The sequence below is a fragment of the Chamaea fasciata genome, unplaced genomic scaffold, assembly GCF_029207755.1.
Source record: "Chamaea fasciata isolate MVZ Bird 193981 ecotype frontalis unplaced genomic scaffold, bChaFas1.0.hap1 SCAF_1200, whole genome shotgun sequence".
NCBI classification, from domain to species: domain Eukaryota; kingdom Metazoa; phylum Chordata; class Aves; order Passeriformes; family Sylviidae; genus Chamaea; species Chamaea fasciata.
Window position 1 is genome coordinate 20130 of NW_027095285.1, and position 6105 is coordinate 26234.

The window sequence follows — 6105 nt, forward strand, 5'->3', positions numbered from 1 at the left end:
AGGTGGCATCATTTCTGCCACTCCAACAAACGGACTTGACTCACTGCCTCAGGTCAATGATAAGCTATTCAAACATTGTTTCAAGAATCCCAGGCTTGGAATTCTCAGCAACTGCTCAGCCTGGCTACTTCAAGGTATTTCCCACCCAGGGAACCCAGCGCACCCAGCCTGAAACACCACATTTGCTACAAAGCCGATCAAAAACTTGCACACACAGAGGACACGAGGCTCTAGCGAGCCCTCTTCGGGCAGCGGCAGCTCCCGGGGGGATGTGAACAGCAGACCCCGCTCCCAGCTGGCTCAGCCCGGACTCCCTGCAGCCCTCAGCCAGAGCTGCGGGAAGCTGAAACTGTCCCCGGGAAGCCCTGCCCGGACAACCGGAGCGTCCCCCCCACAACCCCTCTGCTTACCTCGGCCTCGCTCAGCTTTGCAGCAGAGAGCAGCTGCCTCCTGCTGCTGGCTACAGGACGGGGACGGCTCCGGGCAGCTCCGCCGACGGTTCTGCCAGAATGATTTTGTGTTTTCCTCCATTTCTCCGGGGCTGGAGGGCTGCAGGAAGGGGCGTGTGGGGACGGCGGGGAGCGGCGGGAACGTGGGGAACGGGACGGGCGCCCGGCACAAGGGCCACGCCCAGGCCACAGGCAGTGGCAGGACCTCGGCAGAGAGAGGCGTCCCCGCCGCTGCCTGTCAGGGCCGGCCCGGCTCCCGCCCACCCGTGGCGCCGGTGAGCCCACAGCCCGTGGCCGCGCACCTGGAAATGACGCCGAAAATCGCGACCGGGCGGCGCCGTGGTCGGGGCAGGGCACAAGCAAGTCAGGTAGACGCCCCCGGGGTCCTTGCCTTTTTCCCGCCGTCTTTGGAAGGTCAAGCGCGTCGTGCCGAGCCGCCATCTTGGAAGTGACATCACATGATCTCTGCCCTTCTTTGCTGCCGTCTTGGTTGTGGGTGAAGCCATTTACGGTCGTCCCACCATCTTTTTTATGGCATACCTAAGGCCCCCCCGGCGCCTTAAAGAGGCACCTGACTAATTCGACTGCCTGAACACAGCCACAGCACTGCCGAGCCCACATCCTGCGTCCGCACACCTGGAAATGCTGTGTAAAGTTGTGCCCAGGCGGCGCCGTGGTCGGGGTCGCGCACAGGCAGTTGCCTGCCATGCACCCGGGGTTTCTGCATTTTTCCCGCCTATTTTCCCGCAAACTTTGGACGGTCGGGCGGCAGCACTGTCCCCAAGCTCACAGCCCGGGGCTGCCACGGACCTCGGGGACGGGCGACAGCTGCAGTGCCCCTCCCTATCCACAGGACGGCAGCACTGCCGCACAGCTCGGCCCGGGGATGCCGGGGGGGATTGCTGCAGTACCACTCTCTGTCCACACGGTGACAGCCCTGCCGCACAGTTCGGCCGGGGACACGCATAGGGGACAGGCAGAGAACAGAGGCAAAAAAGCACGTGGCCAAAAATCCTTACAAATAAATGCCCCAAAAGACCCTCAACCACAACTTCAAACATCCTGCCTCTAACAAAATTCAACCCAAAAAAGCCTTTAGTTTAAGCTTTGTTCCACAAAAAATAAAATTTTTGTATTTATTTTTTTTATATTTTATCATTACCATTTAACTTTTATATTCATATCTACACCTACTATATATATTATAATATATCTCACATGCAATATTGTAATTAGTTATATAATGGATATTTTTTGTATTTTCTATTTCTATTTTTGTTCCTTATATTTTTCTATTTTTGTATTTATTTTTTAAATTTGTGTTTATTTGTTTATATTTTAAATGATATGAATTCATTTACCTAACACATCAGAACCACCATTATTTATAATAAATGAGCCTGGTTTTCTAAAGGGGTAAAGATTTGATTTTTATTGAAATAATATTGGCATACTTTCTCTTTCTGTGCTCTTTCTTGGGGGGGGTGGTTGTAGGGGCTTTTGTTTCAGATTTTTTTTTCTCTTTGTTTTGTTCTGGATTTCTTTATTAGTAAACAAGGAGGTGCAGAGAGTTACAAAAGATAATGTCAACTTTGTTTTATTGCTACCTCTGAAATACACCTTGACACCAAGTTACGGCTCGTAATACTGTGCATGGGTAGAATTAGCCGTGTTAGGGGGTTGAAAGGAAAAAAATGGCACCATGGTGGTGAATAGTGTGAAATAGCTTCTGATTTACCAACATGCATCTGGTAGATTTCCTTGGAAATGTGCTCTAAGACGTACAAAAATTCTAATCAGGATGGAAATTTGGAAAAAATAAATATTCCCTTACTAGAAGCAGAGAGAAAAAACATCAAATAAAAGGAAGGAATAATCTCTAAATCCCAGCTTGCCTGGAAAACAAGCTCAGGAATTTCTAACACTGAAAACTTTCGGAACAGTCATCAAGTTGGTGGAAGTTCATGGAACAATGGTTTAAAATCTGCCTCCTCTGCTCTGAGTTTAAAGGGAAGTGGGAATTGAACAGGTCTAGTTACTCCTATCCAAAAATTATCTGTGTTTTGTGGGAGTAACAACCCAAAGAAACTCCAGTCTTACTTGTATTTGATATCTGAAACTCTGAGCAGAGTTGGGAAGTTTCAGTGGAACAAAAGAGCCACAATTCCTGCAATAAAAAAATTTGACTCAACAAAAGCCAGAAATTTTATTTACAAATCCATGGAAGAGGAGGAGGATGATACCATGAACACACTCCAGCTGAAAGCAAGGATTTATTGGAAAAGGCAGGAAATCAAACTGAGAGTCTCTGGTTATGGTCAGGCAATTATCCAGGAGTCAGAGAGACCAGTGGGAACCTTGGACTGGGATAAGGCCTTCCAATGGCTTCACTTCCTACTGGCTCTCTCCTTCTTGCCAACAACCTGGAAAAGGAAAAACAGCAGGAATAAAGTTACAAACATAGGCAGGCCATCCTTGGTTCAGGCAAACTGAAGTGCAGCTCCCAGGGAGCAAGTCCATGCTGTGCCTCGGGGAGCTCCGGGAATCTGGGATTGCCTGTGGGATTAAAGGGCTGGAAAAGCACACCCACCTGCCAGGTTTAATGCTGAGACAGAGCAAGGCCTGGGCTCAGGGGCAGCAGTTAGAGCTGGGACTGCAGGAGAACACCCCAAACCCGGGTTAAATATCTGGCATGACACACAGCACGCTCCAGGAGAAACTCAGGTGGGAGAAGCCCCTGGATCATCCATGTTCTTCGCCCTTGGCAGCTTTGCCAGGGCCTCCCTCAGAATTCTGACCTCACCGTGCAGCTCCTACAAAATAGGAGAACTTACGGAAATCATCCAGCAATCCATCGACTTACACTTATTAAGAACCAAAGCTGCAGCAAAATGTGCTCAAACTCTACTGCAAACCAGCAGGTCTGAAGAGACGCAGAAATTTCTTCCAGAGGGGGCATGTTGGTGTTACTGCTTTAATCTCCTGACACTAGAGCATATTTGTACAAAAAATTCATTGAAGCAACTAAATTTAAATGAGATTCTTTTACAGTAAAGCTGGCCAAAAAGGAGTCTCAAAATTAACATATAAGCCACCGAGTTATTTTTTAAAAAAAGGGTGTCTTTGGTGTGTATAATTTTCCAGCGCCTCATGTGTTCAGTCCTTGCCATTTATGTTTACAAAGTTGATGCTTAAGACCTTGTAGAAAGCTCAAAAAAATATCCAGGACAATCCAGGTGTTTTCACAAGTACCCTCACTATGGAGCAGTGCCAGCCCCAAGTGTTTGCTCCCTCAGCCCAGCCCGGAGCAGGGTCGAGCTGCTGCCCAGGACGGTTGCCAAGGGACCCACTTGTTTGAAGCTGTAAATGCAAGGGGCCTGCACTGGAGTGCCAATAAATTTGACATAAGCGACTCTCATCTTTAACGGTGACTGATATTCTCAGGGAATCCACATCACCTTAGATGGGGCATTCCGCCATGGATTTCATCCCTCTGCATCTGAAACAAAGCTAGGACAAAAGTCAAAGGGCTGCAGGATAACTGGACAGCTCCAGACACCTGGTGGCAATCTAGGAATACCCTCTACAGCCCTACTACACCCTACATCACAAATTTCAAGTCCCCAGGACTTGTACTATTACCCATACACCCAGACTGAGCAGCAAGGCAGAGCAGCTCCGGGCCAAACACACACCAACACCCGTGAGACAGGACAGGACAAACAAGGGGACACAACAGGGACACAAATCCTCTGGCAAGAAGAATGACCCTGAAGGAGCAGTGAACTAAGAACGAGATGACCGAGGTAAGACTGAAGGCGAGCTGACCAGGCTCAGAGAACCCTGCAGGAAGAAGATGCCAACGGGATGACTTATCCCAGAAGACACAGAGACAGATGCCCAAGAATCCTACGGTCAGAATCCTCTACCTATCTTGGCATTCTTACAAGACCTAATCCACCGGACCGGATAAGGGCGGTGCACAGCTGGTGATACAGCTCAGAACAAGACTTGAAGAGGCATCAGCCTGCATGCTTGCGAAGAGAGACGGATTCCAACGCGTGTGTCCGAGAACACGAAACAAAGACGCCTGGCCGAGGAAGGCAGAGACCAGATATGCTAAGACGGATGCCAGGATTTTTAATAGGCCCCTCGAAGGGCTAAGGGACAAGACATGAAGCACAAGACACCCAAAAGACACAGAGTGCACAACAGACAAGTGACACAACACACACCAGGACTGCTCTGCCCTGCACACCTCAGCACTTTGATCCAAAATGAGACTTTCTCTTCATGTAGCCTAAGGGGTCACATCTGGGACATCCCTGTCTCTAAACCTGACTCAAAAAATCCCTCCCACTGACCCCTGCCCTGGCACCCCGCTTTCATCCCCTCTGTGGGGCTCCAAGCCCTCCACTTCTCTCTCAGATGTCCAGGGAGGCAAATCCACACCAGGTGCCAAAGAAGGCTGCCTCTCCCTCAGGGAAATTCCTGCTGTTGCCGGGCGGTTGTCTCCTAAGTCAGCTACAATCAAGAAAACCAAATATCAAAGCATAATCTTAGCAGCACGTCAGCCAAAAACCAGCAATTCTGCTACTCACCATCTCCTAAGAAGGCCCGGGTCCTCGGGCAGCACGCCTCAGCTGCGTCCAGAGGCTGACACTCACAGTGCCAAAGCCTTAGAGGCATTACTGGCACTGAGCCCACCCACCACAGCCTCCATTAGGGGTGTGAGCATCCCCGGTTGGGGCAGGACAGGAACGCACGGTGGACATCCCCAGTGAACCTCAACCCTGTGGACTCTGCCCCACCATGGGAACTTCCTGTCTGGCCCTAGCTTAGGGGTACTGCCTGCACCTCTCAGGACTTCTGGCATTGCCTTGCCATTAGGATTGCTGCCTGCACCTCTCTCAGGGAAACAGTGTTGGCAGCAGTGCTGTGAGGGCTGGTATACCTGTACTCTGACTTGTATCCTAGGCTGTACCCCTGATTTTCACTGTGTGTTCTCTAGTTCTTGACTCCTTTACCTCTCAAGCCCTGCCTCAGCCTCTGTATGTGTCACTATAAGCTCCCCCCTTCTGAACCCTACTTCTTTAGAGCCCTACACCTTCAAGGCGGGGACGCTCTACACCGTTAGTGTCCCAAGAGCTGTCCTGCAAGCAGGGCAGGTACATCCACAGTTGTTCCCTGCCTACCCTAAAAAACGTGGCCCTGAGACAGGGCAGAGGCTGACAGAGCCAAACTCTTTGCACAGGCAAAGGCATGAAGCCTTACCAACCGCCGCCCCGAGAGGGAAATCAGGAGCACTTCCACCGGCTGCGGAGAGACGGGGAATCCCAGGGTGGGTGGGGCGGGAAAACCCCCGTTATCCCCAGCCCTGCTGGATCCTGCTCCCCACTATCGCTTCCTGCCTGGCCGTGTCTGCACATGTCAGAGCGTCTGGTACGTTCCCGCACTAGGGCTGCTGCCTGCACCTGCTCTCAGGGAAAGCGTGCTGGTAGCAGCGCTGTGAGGGCCAGTATACCTGTACTCTGACTTGTATCCTAGCCTGTACCCCTGATTTTCACTGTGTGCTCTCTAGCCCTCGAGTCCTTTACCTCTCAAGCCCTCCTTCAGCCTCTGTGTGTCACTGTAAACCCCCCCCTGCTGAACCCTA

The 6105-nt window shown here is 50.8% G+C and overlaps 1 long non-coding RNA gene across 1 annotated transcript; it reads right to left on the bottom strand.

The window, feature by feature from the left end:
• Nucleotides 1-2703: 2703 nt before the first annotated feature.
• On the bottom strand, nt 2704-6086 carry LOC136284631 (uncharacterized). The gene is made up of 2 exons (XR_010719244.1): nt 3040-6086; nt 2704-2872 (listed from the first exon to the last, which is right to left on the bottom strand). It is a non-coding gene; the product is annotated as an uncharacterized lncRNA (long non-coding RNA).
• Between the last annotated feature and the right edge of the window lie 19 nt (nt 6087-6105).